Source organism: Trichechus manatus, unplaced genomic scaffold (assembly GCF_000243295.1).
Source record: "Trichechus manatus latirostris isolate Lorelei unplaced genomic scaffold, TriManLat1.0 scaffold00040, whole genome shotgun sequence".
NCBI lineage: Eukaryota > Metazoa > Chordata > Mammalia > Sirenia > Trichechidae > Trichechus > Trichechus manatus.
Genome location: NW_004443976.1, coordinates 19205349 through 19232638, shown reverse-complemented (window position 1 = coordinate 19232638; position 27290 = coordinate 19205349). Strand labels below are relative to the sequence as shown.

The window sequence follows — 27290 nt, the reverse complement described above, 5'->3', positions numbered from 1 at the left end:
AAATGGGGATAATCATAGTACCTACCTCACGGGGTAGTGTGAGGATAAAATGAGATAATTTATTATGTAAGTGTAGACTGTTATTACTAAGCCAGGCTGTGCATGAGGGCCTGAACTCTATCTTAAGTTTGCTACTGTCTCTGGACATGATGGCTATGTCGGTAAGCAGCCAAAACACTCAATTAAAGGAAGTTGGAGGTGGATAAAAGTGCTGGTTCTGGAGTTAGGTCCTGGCTACCCTATTAATTAGCTCTGTGGCCATGGGCAAGTTATTTAACCTCCCTGTGCCTCAGTTTACTTATCTATAAAATGGGGATAATAATAGAACCTATCCTGTAGTTGAGAAGATTAAATAATATAATTCACCAAAGCTTTTTACACAGCATCTGGCCCCACCTTTCATCTGCTTGCCCGGACAGAAACTCAGGAAAAGTCTTTTTTTTTTAAAAAACAAAACAAAACAAAACAAAAAAACATGAAATGATGTTTATTTTCTTACAGGACACTGTTAACCCCTGTGACAGGAGCAGATTCCCACTCAGCCAAGTGCAATTCTTTAGAACTGCTCCGTTCATGAGCCCCCTGCAGTCAGAGGCCTAGATACTCCCACACCGAGTTCTGAGCAATGGCCAGCACCCTGGCACACATGCCTTCCCTCTGGCATAGGCTGGTGGGGAGGGGTGTCTTCATTTGGGTCCCCACAGGGTTCCCATTGTCATGCCTGGGGGTCATGCAGGCACCAGGCATGCGGTGCCCCTAAATGAGCGCCTTTTCCTTCTGTCCCTTGACTGCCAGCAGTGTCCAATCACCTACCTTACCTACCCCCTTCTTGTTACAGACAAGGATGAAACAAGGAGGGTGATGGTATGAGGTGTTCCCCGGGGCACTGCTGTCCAATGCAAGCACTGGGTCATCTTCTCTCCCCCACGCTCCACATCTGGCTGTCAGAACCGCTGGTCTCCCACAGCAGCCCCTTCCTGAAACCAAATCAGATCAAGTCTCCCTCCTGCTTAAAAACCTCCCAGGGCTCCCTGTCCCCCTCTGGGAGGAGTCCTACTGATTAGAATAGCCTTCAGACCCTGGAGGGCCTGGCCTTGCTGGCTTCTCCAGCCATGTCACTCCCTCCCCTTGACCCCCTTGCACTTACATGTTCTGCTTTAGGAACTGACCCCTCAGCATTCCCCAAACACCATGTTGACTCTTGCCCCGTGCCTCTGTAAGTCTCCTTCCCTTTTTGCTTGCCTGATGACGTCCTTCAAACCTAGTTCACCATCACCTCCCTCAAGCAGTCCTCCCTGACCCCCAGTAGAATGCATCACTTTTGATAATGCTCAAAGTCACGTAGTCATTCAGAGTACAGTCTCTAGCAGACTGCCCTGGGTGGGATTCTTGGCCCACCACTTATTAGCTGTGTGCTCTTGGGCTAGTTACCTAATCTCTCTGTGCCTCAGTTTCCTCATCTATAAAATGGGGGCTCTACGAGTACCTGCTTTGTTAGAGGACTAAGTGGGTTAATATATGTACCGGGCACAAAGGAAATCTGTTCGTTATCTGTCCACCGATGTAAGCCCCATGAGGGCAGAGGCTATATTGCTTTGTCTTCCAGTTAGGCCCCTATTGCCTGGCACAGTGTCTAGCACATAGTAGGTGCATAATAGCTATCTGTCAATTAAATGAAAGGGAACCACGTTCATCTTCCTTAGAGAAATGTCTGTTCAGATCCTTTGCCCATTTTTTAAATTGTCTTTTTATTATTGAATTGTGAGAGTTCTTTATATATTTTAGATACAAGTCCCTTATCTAGGGTTATGCAGATATTATGATTTACAAATATTTTCTCCCATTCTTTGAGTTGTCTTTGCACTGCCTTGATGGTGTCCTTCGAAGCACAGAAGTTGTTAAATTTGACAAAGTCCAATTTATCTTTTTTTTTTTTGATGCTGGTGCTTTTGGTGTCATATCTAAGAATCTTTTGCCAAATCTAAAGTCATAAAGATTTACCCCTATCTATTCTACTAAGAGTTTTTGTTTTTTCTGTTCTTTTCTATGTGTTTTTTTTTTTTTTTTAAATTATTTTGGTAAAATATGTATTACAAAAATTCTGAAATTTCAACCATTGTTAAGGGTACAATTCAGTGACATTAATCACATTCACTGTGCTGTGCAACCATCATCACTTCCCATTTCCAAAAGTTTTTCATCACCCCAAACAGAAACCAAAAAATACCCCCAAAACCAAACCCATTGCTGTTGAGTCGATTCTGACTCATAGCGACCCTGTAGGACAGAGTAGAACTGCCCTATAGGGTTTCCAAGGAGCAGCTAGTGGATTTGAACTGTGGACCTTTTGGTTAGCAGTGGAATGCTTAATGACTGTGCCACCAGGGCTCCAACAGAAACACAGTATCCCTTAAACAATGCTCTTCTAAGAGTTTTAAATTTTAGCTGTTATGTTTAGGTCTCTGATCCATTTTCAGCTAATTTTTGTATGTGGTGTGAGGTAGGGGTCCAACTTCATTCTTTTGCATGTGGTGATCCAGTTGTCCCAGCACCATTTCTTGGAAAGACTGTTCTTTCCCCTGTTGAGAGGTCTTGGCACCCTTGCTGAAAATCAGTTGACCTTAGCTGTATGGGTTTATTTCTGGCCTCTCAATTCTAGTCTGTTCATCTATACGTCTGGGAAGCCACCTGCAGCTCTAACATTTACCACCAGTGCCCATCTTCTCTTGGCTGTCCTGGAGGCTCCCTCAGGATATGTTACGGGGACATCCCACAGCTGAACACCATCTCCCGGGTGGCCCCTGGAGTTCATCATTTCCCACATCTGTCAGGGTGACCCCTGGGAGGACCCAATGTGACTGCTCCCCAAGGGCACCCAGGGGAGGGAGCCCCAGAGGTGTGCTTTCCCTCCCTCCACCAGCACACCTGCACACGTGCACATCTCCTCCTCCCAGCACAGGCCTCCACGGCAGAGTGCAAGGTCCCAGGGCAGCTGCTGTTTGTGCAGAGGCCCAGCTCCTGATTGGGTGGATGCCCTGGTTGCAGGGTAGGTAGGAGGAAGCAGAGGGTGGTGGAAGTGGCTGTAGGGGCGGAGCAGAGAGCAGGGCCTGCAGGAGGGAAACATTCCTGGCACTGGAGGAATCTTCACCAAGACAGCAGCCTGGGAGGGAGAGCCCTGCGTCCATGGGTAGGCGCCGGGTCTAAAGGGACACTGGCATTGCCAAGCTCTCGTCCCAGCGTGGCTTCCTTCCCTCTTCCGTTAGGGTGTGTATGGCGGGGTAGGGGTGGGAGTGGGAGGCTTGCCCCTCTCCTTTTTGAGTGCTTATTCCATGAGGGTGGGGGACATGAAGGTGGGAGTGCATCTTGGCTGATATCATCTCCGTAGGACTATTGTCACACCTACCCCAACTAGTGAATAAGATTCCCCAGAGCAGCCAGAGAACCTTGCAGAGTAGGCTGGAGATCTGAGAGGATGGGGCTCAATAATATCATACAGATATTTTAACTTGCAGGGATTTATGACTCTTTAATGCTGTGAAGGCAGAGAACACAATTGAGCAGAGAACTGGGAAGTAGCACCTGTTGAATTCTGAGAGCTGAGCTGCCTGTGGGCTGGGGAAAGGTGGGGTGCAGCTCAGAAGGCGGGGAAGGAGCCACGTGGTTGTAGAGAGGCCCATGGAAAAGTTTGTCTCCCCCTCGCCTGGATCTCCTAAGGCCTTGGAGGTGAATCTTCCAGAAGTCCCAGCCAGTCACTGTAGCAGGAGCCCCTCCATTAGGGAGATAGGAGGGGGTTCCACTGCTCACTTCGGGGCCCACATCCCTCAGATCCAAGGGAGCAGAACTGGGGCACAGAGCAGTGATTTCTGTAGGCGGTGTGCCCATCTCCTCCCTCTCTGTTTGTTCTCCCCCACTTGCTGGCCCCCCGAGTGGGAACAGAGCTGAGTGAGCTGAGTCGAAGCTGCTCACTGTCTGAGAATTGCATCAGCCCTGCCTGGCAGGCTAGAGCAGGATCCTGTTGCTATGGTGACCACCTGGCTTCAAACCAGGGAGAAGGATGAGTTAGTCGCAGGGTGTGGTTTTCTCGCCTTGTTGCATTGTCACATGATAGGCACACGCTCTGGTGGACCTGTATTCCTAGCCCTTCCACGGGAGATATGCCATCTGCTTAGGTGGGCATGATGGGGAAGCTGCTCCAAAAGCCATGCGGCATTGGCCAGGGTTAGCATGTGTGACCGCAGGACACAAGAAGCCACACCAGGCCTGTGTGGTGCACTTGGTCTCCCTTGGCCCTTCTGCCTAATTCTGGGGCTGGGGGGCATTTAAGCAAGTAAACCAGATTCTAGGGGAAGGGAAGGTTCCAGCATGAAGTCCATTACCCAGAATATATGGCTGCTCTGAATCCCAGCCGATAAAACCTGCCCAGGCTGTGCCATGAACTTCCTGCTTAAGCACTTGGCAAGGCTCATTAGCTTGCTAGACAACAGACACCTTGGCCAAGCCAGCACAAGACCTTGGTTCAGATTTCTTCTCTCATTTTTTGTCTGCAATGGGGAGGGAGGTTAAAAAGTCTGTGTTCCAGATACGTTGAGCACCTGCTATACGCCAGGCATTGCAGTAGACACTGTCATATCGTTTTACTGTATCCTTACCTCTACCCCGGGGAATAGGTAATGCTGTCCCCATTTTGCAGAGGAGCAAACTCAGAGACCCAGGGAGTTTCAGTGACTTGTCTAAGGAATTAAACCTGAATCTTTGGGCTCTGTGTCCCATGTTCTTTTGGATTCTGGATGCCCCTGCAATCAAGAATTCTTAAGATGTCCAGTAAAGATGCACCCTATACATCCTCTGATGGAAAAAAATCACCACAGTCTCTCCCCAGAGGAAAACACAGCTTCTGTGTGGGGAATGGTTGACTTGAGACTATTTCTGATTTCTGAAAGGGAAGAATGAGAGGTATAGGGGATTGGTGGTGTAGCCTGTGGACAGAGGAAAACTCAGGAAGCAGTTGGTGAGGTCAAGTGGAAAAAACCAAAAACCAAACTCGTTGTCAGGTCGATTCTGACGCTATAGGACAGTAGAACTGCCCCATAGATTTTCCAAGGCTGTAAATATTTACAGAAGCAGACTGCCACATTTTTCTGCCATGGAGTAGCTGGTGGGTTTGAACTGCCGACATTTTGGTTAGCAGCTGAGCACCTTAACCACTGTGCTACCAGGGCTCTGAGGTCAACTGAGACACTGACAAATCCCAGACTTTGTCTGTAGACTGAGTTTGGGATTTCTGTTTGAGGTCCTCTGGGAATTAGGACTAATTGTCAGATGAGTTCTCAGCAGAGGCAAGTTCAGTGAACTGCTCCAGGATAAATAAGATATAGGACCAGAGAAGTGGGGCCTCTCGAGAGCCTGGCAAGTATTCAGATGTGATTCAGTTGAGCTTACAGGACACAGTAATAGTAGCTAATGTTTCCATACTCTTAGCACTTTTCGGGGACAGTCGTGGTTCAGTGGTAGAGTTCTCGCCTTCCATGCAGGAGACCCAGGTTTGATTCCTGGCCAGTGCACCTCAAGCACAGCCACTGTTTGTCTTTCAGTGGGGGCTCGTGTGTTGCTGTGATGGTGAACAGGCTTCCGGAATAAGACAGACTAGAGATAAAGGCCTAGTGATCTACTTCCAAAAATCATTCAGTGAAAACCCTGTGGATCACAATGGTCCAGTCCTGTTGTGTCTGAGGTCAGCATGAGTCAGGAGCTGACTCAGCCACAGCTAACAACAACAAGCGTCTTCTAAGCACTTTCGATATATTTACTCATTTCATCCTTACAGTAACCCTGTGAGTTTGGGTGCTATTATCCCATTTTGAAGAAGAGGACACAGAGGTACAGAGAGGCTAAGTGACTTACCCAAGGTTTTACATAGCTGGTCAGGGGTGGATCTGGGATTCAAGCCCAGGCAATCTGGCTCCAGAACACAGCTCATAATCACAATGTCCCACTGCCACCACTCTTGCCTTCGCAGAGATGACAGCGAATTAGCTTGCATAACCCACACTGAGGTGTGTGTGTATGTGCCTGTCTGTACACACGTGCGCACACATGCACGCAGTACACAGGCAGTGGGAGAGGGGCTCGAGATCGCACTTGGGAGCTTCCGTGTGTTGATGGCTGAGGCCCTGTGCATTTGCACGAGCCCAGGGAGACCTCTGCCTGGGTGTGTGGGTGCCTCTCCTTCTCCCCTGCCTGCCTGCCTGCCTGTGTGGGTTCCAGGGGGCTGGACGCTCTGCCACTTCTGGCTAAGAGATGTGGAGGATATTGCCGTTGACCCTGTAACTGGATTGCTTGCCCAGCCCTTTTGAAGCACTCTGGCCTCCCAGAAAGGAGCTCTGATCTAGGACTGAGAGTGGACAGCAATCACAGGAGGATCAGGCAGTAAGAACGGGAGGGTGGGTGCCATGGTGTGTGGGCTTTTCTCTTGTGTCTCGTTTGGTGGTTGGGCAACTGCGCACTATTTGCACAAGGTGCAGCTGCTTCCAGCCCCTGAGAAGACACCACACAAGCTGGGCTTCCTTTTGGTGTCTTTCCCAGAGCCAGGACTGTGGGAGAAATAATAATGATCATGTTATAATGTATCAATAATGTGACATATATAAACGTAGCAGTATATGTTTATATTTACACAATATATATCGCATATAAATAACCCAGGAATCCTGGTGGTGCAGTGGTTAAACACTCTGCTGTTAAGTGAAAGGTCGGTGATTTGAACCCACTATTATGGGAGCGGATTGCAGGAAAAAAGACCTGGTGATCTGCTCCCCTAAAGATTACAGCCTAGTAAACCGTGTGGGGCAGTTCTACTCTGTCATATAGAGTCGCTATAAGTTGGGATCGACTTGATGGCACGTGGCAACAACAACAACAACATAAATAATACAGTAATAATAATGTCAATGATAACAATAACAGCCATGAACGTTACTTGCTACATGCCAGGCACTGTTCCAAGACTTTACTTGAACTAACTTGTTTAACTGTCACAAAAGCTCTGTGAATGGATGTTATCGTTGTTGTTGTTGTTAGTTGCTGTTAAGTCAGTTCTGACTCGTGTGCAGAGTAGAACTACTCCATAGGGTTTTCAAGTCTGTGCCTTTCAGAAGCAGATTACCAGGCCTGTCTTCCCAGGTGCCTCTGGGTGGGTTCAAACCGCTAGTCTTCCTGCTAGTAACACAGAGCTAAACAGTTTGCACCACCCAGGGACTCCATTATTATTATTACCTTCATTTTATAGTGAAGAAACAGCAACAGAGAGGTTCAGTAGCTTGCCCAAGGTCACACAGCTAAAACTGGGATCTGAATGTAGGCAAGCTAACTCCAGTGCCAGTGCCACTGAAATACTATAAACTACTATCTCCTCTTACAGATGCTGGAGGAAGCCTCCAGAATCAGAAATCTTCCTTTTGTCCCCCATTCGGGATCCAGATTTCATTTTTTCCAGTAGACAGGTGTGCGCTCTTGCCTGCCCACGGGTCCTGTGCATGAAAAAATGTGGCCTCTGACATCAGCCAGGCCCTGGCTTGTATGGAAGCTGTCTGTGCCCCTTCTTTCTCTCCCTTCATGCTTCCCTGCCCAGGCATGGAGGGGACACTTTCAGGGGTTCTCCTGGGAGCAGAGGTCATTGATCCATGCACCATTGCTGCTCCAGCCACATCCTGCCAGTCTGCCTGCCTGCGGATGGTCCCATTGTAAACCCCTGGGCAGGGTAGGGGCTGCCAGCATCCGGGGACCCAGTGCCTGTCCCCTCTGACCTGGTATTGACAGCCATGCTTGTTATGAGGGCCAGGTTGAGACATCACCTTTTCCTTTCCACCCGCATTCCCTGCCAGCCCCTGGGCCATGCCTGCTCCTGGGCATGGTTCTCGGAAGAGACTGCCTTCCTGAGGGAAGTAAGGCTGGCATCTCTTACTGCCAGGTGGAAGGATGGAGCTGGTATAGATCTGAATGGGGGACTTGGGAGGTGGGAGAGGGGTAGGGGCAGAACCAGGGAAAGTTTTATTTTCAGCCATGACCCCTGGGGTTGTTTTGTATACTCCCTAAGACATTACCCACTGGCATTGGTTAGGTGTAGGGCCAGGTTAAACCCTGGAGTTGGGTGCCCAGGTGCTGTGATTGGATGGAGGAGTATTAGATTTAGAGCTGGCAAATGCCTGGCAGCCCTTGCCTACAACTGAGCCAGGCTTGTCTTCTGCCAGGAAGTTGGCATCACAACAGAAGGGCACTCTGGACATGGGACCTGCCTTTGTAATTCAGAAGGTGACTCCAAAGCCCTCTTTGGAAGCTGAGTGGGCTCTAGGCTTGTTTTCTGCTCACCTCATAGAGGGTCTCTGTCTCTGGTATTGCTCCTCCCCTGTTTACTTTTAGGCCTACTTCATACATCGGCAATGGGCCAGCCTTGGGGCTTCATCTGGAATGGGCCCATTGACTCGGCCCTGGGGAAAGTGGGTGTGTGATGGTTAAGGTTGTGTATCAACGTGGATTGGCCCATGATTCTCAGTGGTTTGGCAGTTATGTAATGATGTAGTTTGGCAGTTATGTAATGATGTAGCTATCCTCCATTTTGTGATACAATATAATCACCTTTATGATGTGATCAGCCAATCAATTGTAAGGGAAGTTTCCCCGGGGGTGTGGCTTGCATCCAATATATATGGACATTCTGGCAAAGCTTGATGGCTTTTGCTCACTCTGGGTCCCTGCATCTGACTTGTCATTATCTGACCTCCAGTTGTTGGGACTTGAGCCAGCGGACTGCTGTATTGCCTGCTGATCTTGGGATTCGTTGGCATTTGCAGCCTGTGAGCCAGCAGGCAGCCATCTTACATGTTGATCTGGGGTTTGTCAGCCCCTGCAGCTACGTGAGTCAGGAGAAGTCTCCAGCCTAACGCCTGACCCACGGACTTGGTACTACATATATATATGCTTCACTGATTTTGCTTCTCTAGAGAACCCAGCCTAAGACAGGGTGTGTCACCAAGTTGGTAGGCGAGGCCTTCTGGTGCTACCTTCTACCTAACACTGAGTTGTTGGCGCTCCTGGCACCAACCTGCTTGCTTGGGGAGATTCCAGATTTCTATCCCCTCTACCCCCAGAAGAGGGTGCTGGGTTCCTGGTTCTCTTCTGAACAGGAAGAGGGTGGCTGTGGCTTACCATGAGGCCAGCATGGTGGTAGAAGGAGAGAGACTGTCAGCTCTTTCATGGGTTATGGGGAGCATGTGTGAAGCTTCTTTGACACTGGGCTTGGCTGGCTGACCTCACATGGAGGAGTTGGGGGTGTGTTAGGATAGGCTGGCTATGCTGTGGAAACAGATTAATCTTGAAATCCCCTTGACTTAACACAAACAGTAGTCCCTGGGTGGTGTAAATGGTTAACACACTTAGCTGCTAACTGGAAGGTTGGCGGTTTGAGTCCACCCAGAGGTACCTTGGAAGAAAGGCCTGGTGATCTACTTCCAAAAAAATCAGCCATTGAGAACCCTATGGAGCACAGTTCTACTCTAACACACATGGGGCCGCCATGAGTGGGAATTGGCTCAGTGGCAACTGGTTAACACAAGCAAGGTTTGTTTCTTGCTCACACTGGTCCATTGCAGGCAGACAGGGCCTCTGCCCCATGTGGTCACTCAGGGACCCTGATGGAGGCTGCACCATCTGGAACCCATGGCCTCCATGGTCACTGCAGCAAAGGAAGAGGGAGAATGGAGAATCGTGCAGGGTTTTTCACTGCCTCAGCCAGGAAATGACACAGGTCACATCCACTTACATTTTGTCGGCCAGAACGGATTACATGGTCCTGCCCAACTGCAAAGTATCTGGACAGTGTAGTCCTTGGTGTGCCTGGAGAGAGAGGAGAATGGGATGTAGCGAGCGCTAGTAATGTCGGCCACACAGAGGCAACTGGTTTATGTGAAGGAGGCCGTTGAGGAGCCTGCACTGGGGACCAGGGGGTTGGTGGCATAGTGGCCGATGTCTGATGGTGCCTTCTGGGGCACTGTGGGCATTTGTGTGTCACTGACTTCCAGGAGAAGTGGCAGAGATCATCATCATCTTCTGTCTCCATGCTGAGCTATTTACCTCATCATATCCTCACAACAACCCTATTCTTATTCTCATTTTACATTGGAGGAAACCAAGCTCAGGGCCACACACTTGCCCGAGGCCACAGTGGTCTTGGTCTGAGCTTGCCAGGTCTGGGGGCCTGTGCCAATGGAGAGGTCGGGGGGCTGAGCAGGGGGTGAGCTGGTGGTGCCTGTGTGTGTGCACGTGCGCGGTGTGCACACAGGCAGAGAGCAGAGAAGAGCTGATGAGCTGAGGAAGGGGAGTAGGGATGAATTTTAAGGCAACCTCTTATGACCCCATTCAGTAGTGGAGTTATTTTTAATCTCCAGGGAGTGAAGAGCCAGAAACTTGAGCCGAATGCCAGAGAGCCTGGCCTGCTGGCAGGATGAGCAAGGTGTGGGGTGTTTTGGTGCTTGTACACGTAAGTGTGCAAACGTATGCAAGTTGCGAATGTCTTGGCTGACTTTTGCACAGAGGGGCGGGAGCTTGGAGCCATTTGCTCTGGGGTTGAAGGGCGCCCCTGGTGTGGAAGTCAAATGTCCGAGATTCTGATCCTGGCTGCTACCAACTTGCAAGGTGGCTTTAAGGGTCTTGCTAACCTCTAGACCTTATATTATGTCTCATCTGTATCTGTCCTCTGAACTGTCCCTTCCTACTTCTCAGCACTAGATTGAGAGTCATTTAATTTTTCATAAATACCCTAAGGACTCATGAAACCATATATGGGAGATGGGTTCTGAGGAGGCCATCCCAGGCGGGTGATAAACTTGGTTAGATTCGAAGGTTATCCTCATAACGGTCCTTTGATTCTCTTGAGTAACCTCCTAGCTGCTCACCCTGCGTTTCCCCCTAGCATCTGAAGAGGGGGAGGGGAGAGCAGAGGCTTTAATCAAATCAGTCCAGGATCATTACTTGTTATCAAATCTTGGTTCAAAGGGGAAGCAGGAAGCAGGTTAAAGCTGTTAACTCTAAGGAGGGTTGAAACTCCTATAGGATTTGTCAGAGTGGCCTCCTGGCCCCCAGATTGTAAATAATTGAGTTGGTTGTTATGGGAAGAGGTTAGGAGGATTTTTAGGGGACTGTGGCAGCCAGCCAGCCATTATCCAATGTCTGCTATGTGCCCATACTGTCCTACGTGCCAGAAATAACAGTAAGTAAATAGCAGAGGGCCGTCCTTGCCCTCTAGACTCCTGCCACCTAGTGGAGAAGCTAGATTATACACATACCCGAATGAATGTGAACTCGAGTTTATTTGTAGAGCTTTTTTTTTTTTTTTTTTTTAAATCTGATTGAATGCTTTACTGTTTATGAAATGCATTTTTTGTTTGGCATCTCTCATTGCTGTTTAGAGCAGCCCTGTGAAATGGACAGGACAGCTGTGTCATCCCCATTTTACAGATGAAGAAGTGGAGGCTCAAAGAGAATGAGCAACTTGCTTAGAAGTCTTGTAGAGCTGGGACCAGCACCCAGATCCAACTCCTGACCCAAAGCTCGCCTCATTATACCACATTGATTGCTGATGGGCTACTAGTAATAGAATGAGGCTGCCCAGTCCTGTTTGGGGTCTGTTCCTGCCCCTGTGTCTGGTACATAATAACTTAGGAGATGTTTGTTGAATGACTGTTGCTCATTTACACATGCAATAAGCTTTTCCTGACTCTGCTCTCCATTTTGGCAAGGTCATCTGGCCATTGGAAACCGTTATTCCATTAATAATATAACCAATTAAATTCACGTAAAACCATTACATGCTAAATGGGTATATAACTGCCTTTCCTCCAAGTGATTAAGACCTGTGGTGGGGAATTAGGTCAAAATACAAAGAACGTTATTCAGCCATAAAGAGAAAAGAAGTACAGACACACGCTACAACACGGATGAACCTCGAAGGCCTTATGCTGAGTGAAATCAGCCAGACACGAAAGGACAAACACTGTACAAACCCACTTACATGAAATATCTACAACAGGGAAATATGTGGAGACAGAAAGTAGGTTAGTGGTTACCGTGGGCTGAAGGGGCAGGTATGGGGAATTATTGCTTAATGGGTACTGAGTTACTGCTTGGGGTGATGAAGAAGTTTTGGAAATAAATAGTGGTGATGGTTGCACAACATGGTGCATATAGTTAATGTCACTGAATTGTACACTTAAAAATGGCTAAAATGGCAAGTTTTATGTTATATATATTTTAATATAATTTAAATATATATACAAAGAGCAATGAACTTGATCAAAGGGCAGGCTTCAGGTGGTGGCTTGGTTGTTCATTAGCTAGATGACCTGGAGTGAGACCCAGAACCTCTTTGAGCCTCAGTTTTCCCCTATGTGAAATGGGAGAGTAATGTATCTCTGCCTACAACCTCCTTGGATTGTGAGGATAAAATGAGATCATGGCTGTGGGCTTGCTGTGTGTAAAACATGGTGCAGTTAGTAGCATCTCTCAGAGCCTGGAGATTGGTGAGGCCACTGTCCCTTCTCTGCCTAGGGGCCGCTGGCAAGCCCCTATCCCCTTGCCCTCTGCCCCTCTGGCCCCTGCTGTGGGTGCCTAAGACCTACAGTTCCTTTGTCTCAGGCTTCCAAGCCCTCGGCTTCTCTGGGCAGCCATGGGCAGCCACGGTCTCGGTCTCTGCTTCCCAACCGCCCCCCCTCCATCCTCCCCCCGGGATCTTGGAGGTGGATGTTCAGATCCTGTCTCCATGGCAACCAGAGAGGCCTTGCTGCACCCCCGCTGGGGGCCTTGAGTCTGTTCCCAGCAGCGTGGGCGGAGCCAGAGCAAGAACTCCAGTTAAGCTAGCTGCACCTCCAGGAATGAACTGCCTGATCACAGCTGCCCTGTCTTTCAGTGGCCCGTTTGCTGGGTTAGTGCCCCAGCTCCAGGCTGTCCTGTGGTGCAAGGGGCTGCTACATGTCAAGGCTGGGACCCTGCCAGCCCATGGTGTACACTCTAGACCAAAGCAAAGCCCTTTCTGTCCTGAAGCCAGGGCTGCCCAGGTGACCAGTCTTGGAATTAAGTGCTGCCTCCTTCCCCTCTCTTCCCAGGCAAACCCTACAGTCCCTCAAGACTTAGTTCAAGCCCCACCTCTTAGAAGTAAATTTCGGTACTTAGTGAATTTATTATCTCATACCACCTGGCTTCAAAGGCCTGTCTCAGAGTGCGTGTGGACTTTAAGGGATATGACCTCAGGGTCCTTGTCTTTAACAGGTGGTTCTTTACCTTACTATACATTAAATTACCTGGAAAGCTTTTAACAGTCCTGATGCCCAGGCCTCACTTCACACCGATTCAGTATGAATCTCTGGAGTAGGAGCCAGGCATCAGTAGTTTCCAAACTCCCCAGGTGATCCCAGTGTGCAGCCAAGGGTGGAACTGGTGTCTTAAAGCTTCAGATTTAAACTACTCTGATGGTCCAGGATGCCTTGCTTGATACTGAACCTACTGAATGTAGGCTAACTGGTTGACACTCCTTTCCTCAGACAGCAAGAGCCCCAAGGTAGCCTAACTCAGTTGTAAGTTGCCAAAGCCCTGTTTTTTTTTTTCTTTTCTTTTTTTTTAAGGAGTAGGAGGTCCCTGAGGGTACTGCTCTGGAAGAAGACAAAGCAGGACTGATAATGCCACTGTTCATTTAGTACTTGCCCTGGAGCAGGTGCCTTACCTTGCATGTATTCCCTCATTGCAACCCCATAAAAACTTTGTGAGTATAGACATTGTTTGTTATCCCCATTCTACAGATGAGGAAACTGAGACTCTGAAAGGTTATGTAGCTTGTTCAAGGTCACATGGCTGTTGAATGGAACACTGGAATTGGAACCTGAGTCTGACTCCAAAGCTCACGCCCTTGACCGCTGCTTGCTGTCCTGGCTCCCTACCCTGTCTTCCATTCATCGTAGAGCATGGGACTTTGAGAAGGAGGGGGTGTCTCACAGAAAAGATGCTGGACAGCTCACTTTGGTGTGGGACCCCAACTGAGGAGCTCACAATGGTATGTCCTGGGTCAACTGGGCTCACCTGGGTCTTGAAGGTTTCCGCTCCACTCCCCTGATCCCTCACGGCTCCAACTCAGATTCAGCCGATCTGTACTGAGGACAGCTCTGCCCCAGATCCTGTGCCAAGTTCTTCAGCCTACATTATGTTATTTAATGTCATGCTCACAACTGCCCTGGGATATGAGTATTGTAATCCCTGTTTTACAGACGAAAATCTGGAGCTCAGAGAAGCTGTGACTTGCCCAAAGCCAGGCAGTTAATCATCTGCAGAGCTGAGGTTCAAATCCAGTTCTCCAACTCTGTAGCAGCTCAGCTCTGGCATGAGGGAGAAGGCCCAGTACTCTGAGTCTGCCTTGCAGTCTTGGTTTCCACAAACGCCAAGGATGGTCAGACAGCTGAGGGGGCCACGGGGGCTGTGTCATTGGCTTGTGTGTGAAGGATATGAAGGTCACTGTAGGTGTTATCAGCTTCAGAACTGACCCAAACTGTTGAGTCTAGCTAGTGTCCAGGCCTGCTGGGGATATGGGGAAGACCCAGCTTAGTTTAAGGAGGAGTTTGGGGGAGTTTCAGGAATTTGAAGAAAACAGGGCAAATCTGCACCTCTCAGTAGAGGGAATGGTAACAGGAAACGGGGTGTGCCGGCCACGACAGGGTCACTGCAGGCCTTGGAGGAGGAAACAGAGGTGACACGGGAGGCACACTCTTCCAAAAGGTCTGGTCTGCTGAGGAGAGACCCAGAGAAAGCCCAGCGGGGATTCCAACCCCAGAGCCCTCTTGGAAGATGCATTGAGAACTAACTCTTGGCAAAGATTTGGAGGAGGTGAGATGGTTGGCCATGAGGGTATCAGGGGAGGTGAGCTGCAAGCAGTGGGAGCAGCCAGTGCAGCACTTAAGGGGAATGAGGGGTCTGAGGTGCAGCAAGGAGGCCACTGGGGTGGAGTGAAATGATCGGTGGGAAAGTGGTAGGAGTTGAGGTATGGATGGGGTGCATGGAGGGTGGATCACAGAGGGCCCCAGTAGTCATGGCAAGCACTGACTCTGAGACAGAGCTTTTGGAGGGTTTTGAGCAGAAGAGTCATGATCTTATGTTTTAAAAGGATCACACTGGCTGCCGTGTTAAGGATACATTGTAGGAGGAAGGGAAGAAGCAGAGAGACCACTTAGGAGGATATTTCATTAAAGCAGGAAAGAATTTATGTGGCTTGGACCGGGTGGTAGCAGTGGAGATAAGAAGTGATTGAGTGCTGGGTGTATTCCGAAGCTAGAACCAATAAGAATTTCTGATGGATGGGATGTGGGGTGTGAGAAACAGAGGGCCCAAAGATGGCCCAGAGCATCTAGAAGCCTGAAGTTGTCATTAGTTGCGCTGGGATGGCTGTGGGGGGAGCAGGTTTGAGGGTGAATCAGGACTTTGATTAGACATGTTACTTCTGGGATGCCTATTAGATATCCAGGTTGAGTAAGCAGTTGGATCAACAAGTCTGGAGTTCAGAAGAGAGATGTGGGCTGAAAATATAAATCAGCATGTAGATGGTATTTAGAACCACAAGAATGGATGAGATCATTGAGAGGATAAGAGAAGGTAGGGAAGAGGTCCAAGCTCCAAGTCCTGGGGCACTCCAACATTAAGAGATTGAGGAGACCAGGTGGAACCAACAAAGGAGCCTGAGAAGGAGTGTTAGGTGAGGGAGGAGAAAAACCTGTGGTGTCCTGGAAGACAAATGAACCAAGTTTCTGGGAGGAGGAAGTGACCCACCATCTTGAATGTTGCTAACAAGTTGAGTGAGGACTGAGAATTTACCGTGCTTTGACTAGAAGACTCCCCAGTGGACACACCTCCCCTTCAGGTGTTGGGTGTGAGGGCTGATTGGTGCTTGAATGTTGATTCATGGTTCTGACCTTGTCACTCCCCAGAGCACTGGTGTCGGGGGCAGTTACTGTGAGGGACGGTGCATTTTGGTTTCAGCCCATTTTCCATCTCTTATTCTGTAACACTTGGTCCAGGTGCTAAAGTTGCCCTTTTCAAGTGACGTCGAAGATAATGACATTGTTGTAGGTGGAATGGTTGTTTGTACCTGATACACCATCCCTGCTCCTATCAGCCCACAGAGCATGGTCTGAAAGGGGCAGTCCCTGAGCAGTGGCAGCAAAGCTTCCGTTGGCTGGTTCCATGTCTGTCGGCTCCCAGATCTGTATTTCCAGTCCAGACTCAGCTCTCCAGACCTCAGCTTCAGCTACACCTGTCTGTTCATGGATGCCCTGAACAAACCGTGTGCAGTCCTGCCCCCGGGTCTTTGCGACAGTCTCCCCTTGCTGGGAATGCCTCCTTCATTCCTCATCTCACTTCTGTTGAGGTATAATCAGACCCTTCTCTGAACAGACCTCTTCTTCCAAATTCCTTTGACACAAGTTGTTTCTTCCACTCATGGGCCCTTGAGAGCAGCCATCCCACGTTCTTTTGTTTTCTGTATGGACCCTACATATTATAATGGTTAAGAGCACAGGTTCTGGAGTCAGACTGTGTTTTAATCCAATTTTCCAGTTAACGGCCGTTAAACCTTGGACAAGTAACTTAACTCCCTAAGCCTTAATTTCCTCCATTGTAAATGAGGCTCATAATGGTACTACTTACTTGGTTTTAAAATTTTAAAAACTTTTAAAAGTATACAGCTTAATGAACTTTTACATGTGTATACTTGTATGCCCACCACCCAGATCAAGATATAGAACATTCCCAGCACCCTGGAAAGCTTCCTCATGCCTCTTCCTAGTCAACACCCACTGATTCACCACAGTCCACTGCCAGGTAATCAGCTATTGTGATCTTCTATCAGCATCCTTTCATTGTTGTTGCTGTTTTGGGTCTTTAATTTTTTTTATTGTGGCAAGGTATATACAGTGAAACCTGTGAGAGCCGGAACTCGACGGGACTGCCTTATTTTTCCGGGTCTCACAAGTTTTCCACCTTCGTCAGGGTGTAGTCTAACCACTTTTCTATTGCTCTCTATAAGGAGCCCTGGTGGCGCAGTGGTTAAGTGCTTGGATGCTACCTGAAAGATCAACAATCTGAACCCACCAGCTGCTCCATGGGAGAAAGATGTGGCGGTGTGCTTCCGTAAAGACTTATAACCTTGGAAGCACTATGAGGCAGTTCTACTCTGTCCTATAGGGTCACTGTGAGTAGGGATCAACTCGACTCTATTCATGGAAAATATTTGAGTTTCCCTTTTCTGACAGATTTCCACTTTAACACAGGTTCCGGCTTTCACAGGTTTTACTGTATAACAAAGTGTTTACCATTTTAACCATTTTTAAGTATAGAATTCAGTGACATTAATTGTATTTACCATGTTGTGATACCATCATGACTATATTTACAGAAGTTTTTCATCACCTCAGACAAACTCCATACCCCTTAAACAATAACTCCCCATTCTTTCCTTCCCCCACCCCCTGGTAACCACTAATTAAACTTTGGTCTCTGTGCATTTGCTTATTCTAGATATTTCATGTAAGTGGGATCGTCCAATATTTATCCTTTTGTGTCTGACTTATTTTACTTAGCATAATGTTTCCAAGGTTTATCCATGTTGTAGCATGTATAAGAACTCAACATAATGTGTGTAAGATTTGTTTATCAAAGGGTTACTTTGAGGATTAAACGAAGTAGTGCACAGCCTAGTACCTGGCACAGAGTCACAGATGACAGCAGAGTATGAAGATGACCATACTGGAAGACTCTGGAGGATGGGAACAGAGTCTGTGCCCCATTTGTCCCTCACTACCAGGTGTGGTGCATTGCACACGGTGGCATACAAACTTTTGATGCTGCTTCGGTGGTGTATTAGCTTGCTACGGCTGCTGTGACAAAGTACCCAAAGTGGGTGGCTTTAAACAACAGAAATTTATTGTCTCACAATTCCAGAGGCTAATAGCTCAAATTCAGTTGTTGGCAGAGCCATGCTCTCTCTGAAGCCTCTAGCGGAAGAAGGGGAAGATCCTTCCTGGTCTCTTCCAGCTTCCAGTAGCCCCAGGTTGCTTGGCGTTCCTTGGCGTGTAGGTGCATATTCCCATGGCCGTCTTCCCCATGTGCCTGTCTGTGCCTCTTCTCCTCCTTTACAAGGACTCCACTCAGATGGAATTAGGACCCACCCTACTCCTGTATGATCTCATGTTAACTGAAAACATCGTCCGAGACCCTATTTCCCAACAAGGTCACATTCACAGGTACTGAAGGATAGGACTTCAGCATATCCTTTTGGATGATACTCGTGAAGAGTGTGCTTCTTAGCTCAAGTAGATACATGAGACTAAGTGGGCAGCTCCTGTCCGGAGGCGAGATGAGAAGGCAGAGAGGGTCAGGAGCTGGTTGAATGGACACGGGAAGTCTGGGGTGGAAAGGAGGAGTGGGCTGTCACAGTATAGGGAGAGCAATTAGGGTAACATAGCAATGGGTGTATAAATTTTTGTATGAGAAACTGACTTGAACTGTAAACTTTCACTTAAAGCACAATTTAAAAAAAAATGTTTAAACGTATCTTTTTGGGAGCACAATTTGAGCCATAACAAGTAGGTATTGAGCCAAGTAGGTATGATGGTGAAAGCTGGGGAGTCAGGAAGGACTGTGCTTCCCTTGGCTGTTCTCCCAAGGTTCACCTCACCCCCCAGTGCCAGAGGCAAAAAACAAAAAATCGTCACCTAATATCAGCCTTTGTGCCACCCCTGCTGGGAGGACAGAACCAGTCCACACCTGGAACGTAACTTGTCCTGTATCCACAGGTTTGTAGAGTGTCCAGGAAGAGGTAGGAAGGCCCCCAGACCTTCCCTCAGTGTGTTTTGGGGGCTTGGGGGGCACCAGGTTGTATTCTCATCTGTCCATTGGTTGTTGGTGCTGGACAGTGTCAGGGGAGAGTTTTAAACAGCTTGATTGCTGTGTGTTTCCTGCCATCTGGATGCCTCTTCCTCCCCCTGGCACATCTCAGAGCTTAAGGTGGTAGAAATGAGGGCTTGTCATTTGGGTTTGAGCCCACCTCCCACAGACACCTCTCTGCATTGCCCAGAAAGATCATGTCCGAGGTCCCAATGGCTGTTCTGTCACTGGATCCTACGGCTGGAGCGCTCATGTCCCGTCATCTGGTTGGAGCCCTCTGGCTCCATTACAGGCTTGGAAAAAACCAGTTGCCGTCAAGTTGATTCCAGCTCCTGGAGACCCCATGTGTGTCAGAGTAGAACTGGGTTCCATAGTCTTTTCAGTGGTTGATTTTTTGGAAGTAGATTGCCAGGCCCTTCTTCCAAAGTACCTCTGGGTGGATTTGAACCTCCAGTCTTTCCGTTAGTAGTCGAGTGCTTAACTGTTTGTGCCAGCCAGGAACTCCAAGCTTAGAATACGTTACCTGTATTCACCTGTAGTCCCTCATCTGGGTGGCTCCTAGGAGATCTGGGAAGTCACAAGACTTCTGCTGGCGATATAACTCAGCAGAGGAGGAATTATCTAAAGTTAGTGATATCCAGCAGCGTGGTGGCTGGCAGGACCTCGCAGAGGGTATGGGGCTAGATTAGCTGTCCCCTCTGAGTCTTGCCTAACTCAGCACAGCTTACAAAGGCCTCGGCGAGCTGTTCTGGGCTCACTTCTCCAGCACTATCTGTCACCTCACCCTCCGCTAACTCAGTGTTGTAGCCATGCCAGGCTATTTATAGTTCCCTGAAGGGTCCCTGCTGTTTCATACTGTGTGCCTTTGCCAAGCCTCTTCTCTCTGCCTAGAACTCCTCTCCCGCCCCTCGTCCGCCTGGCAAGCACCCACGCATCTTTCAAGATTCAATTAATAATATTAATAATAGCAGCTCAAATTTATTGGGTGCTTACTATGTGTGAAGTGCTTTATGTGCGTTATCCAAAGCAGCCCCATGAGCTCAGTCTCTTTGTCTGTCCCCTTTCATATTCACTCATTCAACCAAGATCTATTCACAGTGGCTGCCTTGTGCCAGGCACTCTTCCGAGGCACAGAGAGGTTAAGAAGTGACGGAGTCTGGATTTAAGTGACAAAGGCTGTCTGACCCCAGGGTCCTTGCTCTTAGCCACAGTGATAAACTTCCTCCCTTGCATTGTCACCTAAGTCCTTCCAGCCACCCCTGCACCCCAGTTGTTGACCACTCCCTCCTCTCTGCCTTGCTGTGCCTATGATGTGCTTCTGTCGTAGCATCTTGGATATTTTATTGTTTATTGGACACCTTCCTCTAAGTGGCTGTAAAATATCATTTAGGAATGTGCTCAATTTTAAGTAGCAGAAAACTTAATGTATAGGGGCTTATGTTTCTCACTTATTAGGAAGTAAAGTGGATTGTTGATAGTGTGGCTCAGCAGCTCAACATAACAGTGAAATTTCTCTGTTCTTTTCTGACCTTTTCCTCATGGCAGCAATATGGCTATTGTGGCTCCAGTCATCACATGTGAGTTTAAGGCAAGAAGTCCCTTTTTTATCATCAAAGTTAAAGGCTTGCCAGAGATGCCAGAACACTTCACCTGTGTCTCATTGGCCAGAACTATGCAAAATGGCCACTCCTAGTTGTAAGAGAGGCAGAGAAAGTAGGTATCTTGCCTGGGACTGGCCATTGCCACCTCACATAAAAATCAGAGTGATGTAAGCAGGGAAGAAGGGAAGATGGATATTGGGTAGAAAACAAGCAGTGTCTGCTAGTGTCTGGAGAGCAGGGACCATTAATTAATTTCTCCGAAATTCCCAGAATCTGAATGCTGTATAATAGTTCTGTGTTGTAGCTTTCCAGAATTTATTCTATACATAAACAAATATTTTTATTTTTTTCAAACATGATGGCATACTGTTATTAATCTCCTTTTTCACTTAATAAGATGATGTACATCATTCATATAATTTTTAATGGCTACATAGTAGTCTATCTTGTAGAAATGGCATAATTTACTCATCCAGTCTCCTGTAATTAATCATTCGGGTTGTTTTTAATATTTCACAACTGTAAACAGCCCTGTGATTAATAACCTTGTAACTTTATTTTTATGTACATTTATAATTCATTTCTTAAAACACATTCTTAAATTCTGCTGGGTTAAAAGCTGGACCAACGATACCAACTATTAAAGCTTTTGATGCCAGTTACCAGATTGATTTCAGAAAAGTCGTGCTGCTTCTATATACCCACTAAGAGGTTTTGAGAGTGCCTATTCCCTGAAAACTCTGGATGATATTATTATTATTTAATCCTTGCCAATTTGATAGGAAAACTTGTAGGAAAAAAAGAAAAGAAAAGAAAAAAAGGCAGTTTGCATTTTCTTGATTAAAAGTGAGGTTAACATTTATTTTTCATCTGTACATTGGACATTTGTCTTTCTTTAAGATTTTTCTTTATTTCTTTTACTCCTTTAAAGAAATGGAAGTATTCTCATTGGTTTGTACAAGTGCTTTATATATTCAGATATTGTCATAATATGATGGAGACAGGGAAGTTTATAGGTGAGGGGACATCAGAGCTGGTTTTGAAGGCTAAATAGGATTTCACTAGGTGGACAAAGGGTGAGGGAGGGTGTTCCAGGCACAGGAACGGCATGTGCAAAGGCCCAGAGGTGGGAAACAGCATCATGTCTGTATTAATTTTCTTGGGCTGCCATAACAAATGACTACAAACTCAATGGCTTAATATAACAGAAATCTATTCTCACAGTTCTTGAGGTTAGAAGTCCAGAATGAAGGTGTCAGCAGGGCCGGACTCTCTCTGGAGCTCTGGCGGCTCTAGGGGAGAATCCTTGTTGCTTCTTGCAGCTTCTGGAGGCTCCAGGTGTCCCTCGGCTTGTGGCAGCACCACTCCAGTCTCTCTCCATCTTCACATGGCCTGCTTCTCTGTGTTTGTCTTCTCTGTCTTGTATAATCCAGGATGATCTCATTTCAAGATCCTTTACTTAATTATATCTACGAAGACCCTTTTTTCCAAATAAGATCACATTCATAGATACCGGGAATAAGAATTTTAACATATCATTTTGAGGGCCACTATTCAACCTACTACAGGGCCTAGAAGAAGTCTGATATTACAGGGCTGCAGAATATGGCCCTGTAAAAGTGAAGGCAGGTACTGAAGAATTTGGGCTGTACCCTTGAAGTGGATGGGGAACTGCTGCATCTTGAACAGGGAGAGACATTATCAGATCTGTACTCTGGCTGCTGTGTGTGGGGGGAGACTGTTGGAATTGTCGAGGGTGGGGAGCAGAGGGGGTTGGGAAAATTTCAGGGTGTAAAGGGTAAGAGGCAGGGAGAGGGAGGAATCTGGAATGACCCTTAGGTTTCTGACTTGCATGATCTGGTATATAAATTTCAAGAAAAGGTTGAGTTTGTGGTTCCTGAGGGCCCCCACCCTGGTGGAGATGTCCAGGGACCAATCAGAGAGACGGGTCTGCAGCCCAGATGTCTCCCTGGAGTGTAAATAAGATTTGGGGGAGGGAGTAGAGCAGGGGTGTCAGAAGCCTGGGGAATGCCAATATTTTCTCATCTTTTTATTATGAATTTTTCAAACATTCAAAAAGGTGAAGGGATTGTACAGTGAACACCCATTTACCCACCATCTAAAGTATACAATTATCATTTTACAACACTTGTCTTATTGCTCATCTACCCATCTCTGTCCATCGTCAATCTGTCTTATTTATTATGTGTTTCAGAGTAAGTTGCAGACATCTGTACACTTCACCTCAACACGGCAGCATGTATATCATAAACTGTTGTTAGTTACTGCTGAGTCGATTCTGACTCATGGCGACCCCACGTGTGCAGGGTAGAATGTCCCCGCGGGTTTTCAAGGCTGTAACCTTTCAGAAGCAGATCACCAGGCCTGTCTTCTGAGGTGCCTCTGGGTGCGCTCAAACTGCCAGCCTTTTAGGTAGTAGCCCAGCGCTTAACTGTTTGCGCCACCCAGGGACTCTGTATGTCATTAACTTGAGCTCAATATTTAGTGAAATGCACAAATCTTAAAGGTACCATTTTGATCAATACACACACCTGTGTAACCCACATTTCCATCAGGATACAGAACATTTCCACTATCCCAGAATGTTCCCTCATGCCCCTTCTAGTCTATCCCTGTCCCCAGCCCATCCTCAGAGGCAACCACTATTTTTTTTTCAGCCATAAATTAGATTCGTCTGTTCTAGAACTTCATATAAATGGAATCATATGGGATGTTCTCTTTTGTGTCTGGCTTCTTTATACTGTTTGTCAGGCTCGTTCATAATGTTGCCTTTTTCAGTAGTTTGTTCCTTTTTATTTCTGAGCAGTATCCCATTGCATGAATGTGTAAGAAACATTGATTGTTAAGGGGTGAGCAGAGAAAGGATCCCACCAAGCAGACTGAGAAGGGACGGTGAAGGCAGTAGAAAAAGTACCCAGACAGAGACATTAGGGAAACCATCTAGATCAGCTATAATTAGATTTGACTGCATATAACATAAAAACTAAACAACAGTAGCTTAAATAATATAGGAATTTTTCCCTCTCATGGAAAGAAGTCCAGAGGTAGACAGTCCTGGGGATGGTATGGTAGCTTCATGGTTCCAGCAGGGACTTAGGGCCCTAGCTTTCTGCTCAGCCATCTTCAACCCTGGCTTCCATCCTCAAGGTCACCTCATGGTTCAATATTGTTGCTGAAGCTCCAGCCATCTCATTTGCTTTCCAAATTGGCAACAGGAGGAGGAAATATGTAGAGGGAGGGATAAAGGTGTACCTTCCAGCTAAATCAATCTCTTTTAGCAGCCTTCCATGAAGTTCCACGCATAACCACTTAACATCTCATTGGCCAGAACTTAATTACATGGCCCACACCACTGGGAAAAGTGGTCTTTGAGATGGACACTGGGAGTACTGCCACCCCAAATAGAATGGGATTTGTTACTAGGAGGGCAGATGGACACTGGCTGCCAACAGCCTGCTGTGCATTCTCTCTTTCGAGACCCAGTGGCCAAGCCACAGTCCACCCAGGCTTCCTATCTGTGGCCTTTTGTGGACTGAAGGCTGTTGTAGGTGGGTTTTCCATTCTCCTGAGTCCTCAGGGTTCCTTATTTCTCTGGAAGTTGGTTTTTCATCTTATCTTGAATCCTTTTTCCTTGTAGGCATCTCCTGGGCCTCTGACTGGCTTCCTTGGCTTTCAAGGTTTTACAGGGGACATGAGTGAAGATACTCCACCGCAGTATCTACGAACATTTGCAGACAGCTCTGTGGGCACTTTCCCACTGAGATGGAGGAACTCCTCTTGTACTGTGTCCAGCCCCTCATCCTCAGCCGCCCCTCCCTCCCCTCCTTGGTCAGCCTCCCCGACAAGGAGGGCTGTAGGAGATTTCTCTGGAGGCCTAGGGAGATTCAGAGGGAAAAGGATGGCATTTGGAGACAGACAGACCTGGGTTCAGAGCTTTTCTATGACCTTAGGCAAATCTTACTGAGACTCAGTGACCTGGTCTGTAAAATGGGGATATAAGAACTGCCTCACAGGGATGTAGTTAGGTCAAGAGGAGCAGGAGGTGCAGGTCCATGGTCTGTTCTTGGGTAACGATGAAGCGTGCGCATGTGGGGGAAGCATGGCAGAGACCGACTGCCCTGCCGTGTCCCTGGCCCTGCCAGGCTCTGCAGGGAGGTGAACTATACCACCCTTCCTGTCGTCCCTTCTACCCCTGCCCTTGGAAAATGTCTCAAGAGGGAGGGTTCTGGGTCTGTGACTCCTGGGGCTTGGGCAGCGTGTGAGAGACTTAGCATGGCCTGCTGGAATCTGAGCTGTTAGCCAGGCCAGGGTCCACTGTAGCTTGTTCCTGGGTCTTGACCCCAGGGGTTGATAGGGCAGCCTGGAATCACCTGGAGGGGAGAAGGCAGGTTAATGTGATGTCTCCCTTCCCTCCTTGTGCTTCTCCCAAGGGAGTGACGCCAAAAAAACAAGCCTGTTGCTTTTGAGTCGATTCTGACTCATACCACGCCATGAGCTACAGAGTATAACAGAGCTCCATAGGGTTTTTTGGCTGTAATCTTCATGGAAGCAGATTATCAGGCCTTTCTTCTGCAGCACCACTGAGTGCGTTCGAACTGTCAACCTTTGGGTTACTATCCGAGCGTAAACCGCTTGTACCACCCAGGCTCCTTCCCAAGGGAGTAGGGTCACCAAGCAGCTAGGCCCCTCATGGTGCCAGACTCAGTGGGCCAGATGCTACAGCTTCTCTTCCTCCTGCAACCTGGAATACCAGAAATGGTCCAGCCCCTGTCAGCCCCAGTCACAGGCCAGGTGGCCTCCAGGACAGGGGCCCTATTTCCAGGGTGCATGGCATGTACACATCCCAGTGGCTAGGGGGTGCTTAGGTCCCGTGGTTCTTCTCTGCATGCCTGTTTTGAGGAAAAAAATAGCCCACATTCCCTGATGGCTTAATGGGGCGTTCACGCAGGGCCTGGGAGAGGAAGTCAGCAGGAGCAGGTGCAGTGAGGCTGGTGGAGGCTCTCTGCTGCCAAAGGGCCAGATTGGCCTGAGCATGGCCGTGGCTGGGTGCCCTGGTGACCCGCTGACACCATTCTCAGGCTGCTGGCTGCCCGGGGGCTGGTGTGTATATTGGAGCAGGAGCCAGGCCCTTGCAGAGAAGTTGGCTCTCGGGCCTGGCTCATCTCAGACCTGAGCCTGACGTGCATTCCTCTGCTCGCTCATTCATTCCACACACGTTTCCAGAGAGCACGCCAGGCCTGTGGGTGCTGGGCACATGGTGATGACTGAGACATCCCATTCCTGCTCTAGGGGCTCAGGGATGAAAGAACAGGTCAACAAGGGCACCAGGAGGCCATATGCAGTGGGCAGTAGGGGTTCTGAGCCGGGGTGCCTGACTTCATTCAACCTCAGGGAGAACAACCTGGAGGAAGTGGTATCTGAGCAGACGATGAAACAGGCAGATGAGTGTGTGTTTGGGCTGGACCCAGCCAGCCTCCCATCACACTGGGCAAGTTCCCAGGAGGCCCAGCCCAGGACCTGATGCCCAGGAGATGCTCAGGGGATATTTAACAAGTAGGTGTGGCTGCTGGGCACTACAGGGGCTACAAGACCGCCGCTGCCCTCACTAGGCTGTTGTGGGGCCCAGCGGGCTGGCCTTGTGACTGGTGTGTCTCCAGTACCCGGTGTGGTACCTGGCTCCTGCTGGGGTCCACGTGTGGTACTGAGTTGAGGCTGAGCCCCTGCTCAGGGATGAGTGGGCATGAGAGGCGTCTCCACCCCCCCAGACAGTGGTCCCAACCCTAGGACACCCAACACCAGGCCCTGGAAATGGCACTGCCATGCCTTCCATCCCTGGTCCTGGCAGGTCAGACCGTAGGGTGGGCGGGGAGTGGGAAGGTCCCTCATGCTGCTGCAGGAGAGACCCCTGCCCAGGGGCTTGATGCAGGGTCTTTCAGGGATGAGGTGCTCCCTCTGCACCCCACCCCCAGGGCCCAACCTGCTGCTCCCTGGGAGGGGGTATCTGTGCGTGGGCTCTGGAGGCTGAATCTTGCTGGAAGCACTGAGGTGGGGGGTCCCTGTTGCCTTCTCTTCCCTCCTTCTCTGAAGGGGGCCTACATTGAAATTATAGAAATAAGTGCTGGCTTCTGAGGAGTCTGCTGTTCCACTGCGTCCCTGCCAAGGCTCGGCTGGCCTCCCTGCCCACGCTCTGCCAGCCTCACGCTCCGTCCTGCACAGGGCCTTGTTGGGAGGGCGCAGGGCTCCCTTGGGTGCAGTCTCTCAACCCCCACCCCCAAAACCTGCTCTAGCCCCCCTGCAGGGATTGGGCTCTGTGTACAAATGGTACCCAAGGAGGAGGGGCTCAGGAAGTGACATTGCTTGGCCCGCCCCCACCTCCTTATTCCCTATAAAAAGCAAAATGGTGACTCAGAGAGGAGAGTTGGAAGCGTCCTGCCTCCTGCTCCCACGGTTAATTTTTAGGCTTGGAATTAGGCAGGAGGCAAAGGAAACAGCAGCTTGGAAGACGTGGCTGACATGCTATTAAGCGGGTGGCAACAGCAGCGTGCTCCTCCCCAACTCCCAGCAGCCTCTGAGCGTGCAGAGCCCAGCGCCTGCTGGTGCTCCCCAGCCCTGCCCGAGGCCCAAGCCCCCGCGTAGCCCCTGCCTGGGCCGGCCGTGGATGGTGCGGCCAGGGCCATGGCAGCCGGGGGCCGCCGCCGCCGC

At 48.7% G+C, this 27290-nt stretch overlaps 1 protein-coding gene and 1 pseudogene across 1 annotated transcript in view; one reads left to right on the top strand and one right to left on the bottom strand.

The window, feature by feature from the left end:
• ABR (ABR activator of RhoGEF and GTPase) overlaps window positions 1–27290 on the top strand; it is a 205914-nt gene that overhangs the window by 72738 nt on the left and 105886 nt on the right. The gene's annotated exons all lie outside the window — the stretch shown is intronic.
• On the bottom strand, window positions 589–27265 carry LOC111820490 (39S ribosomal protein L14, mitochondrial-like; annotated as a pseudogene).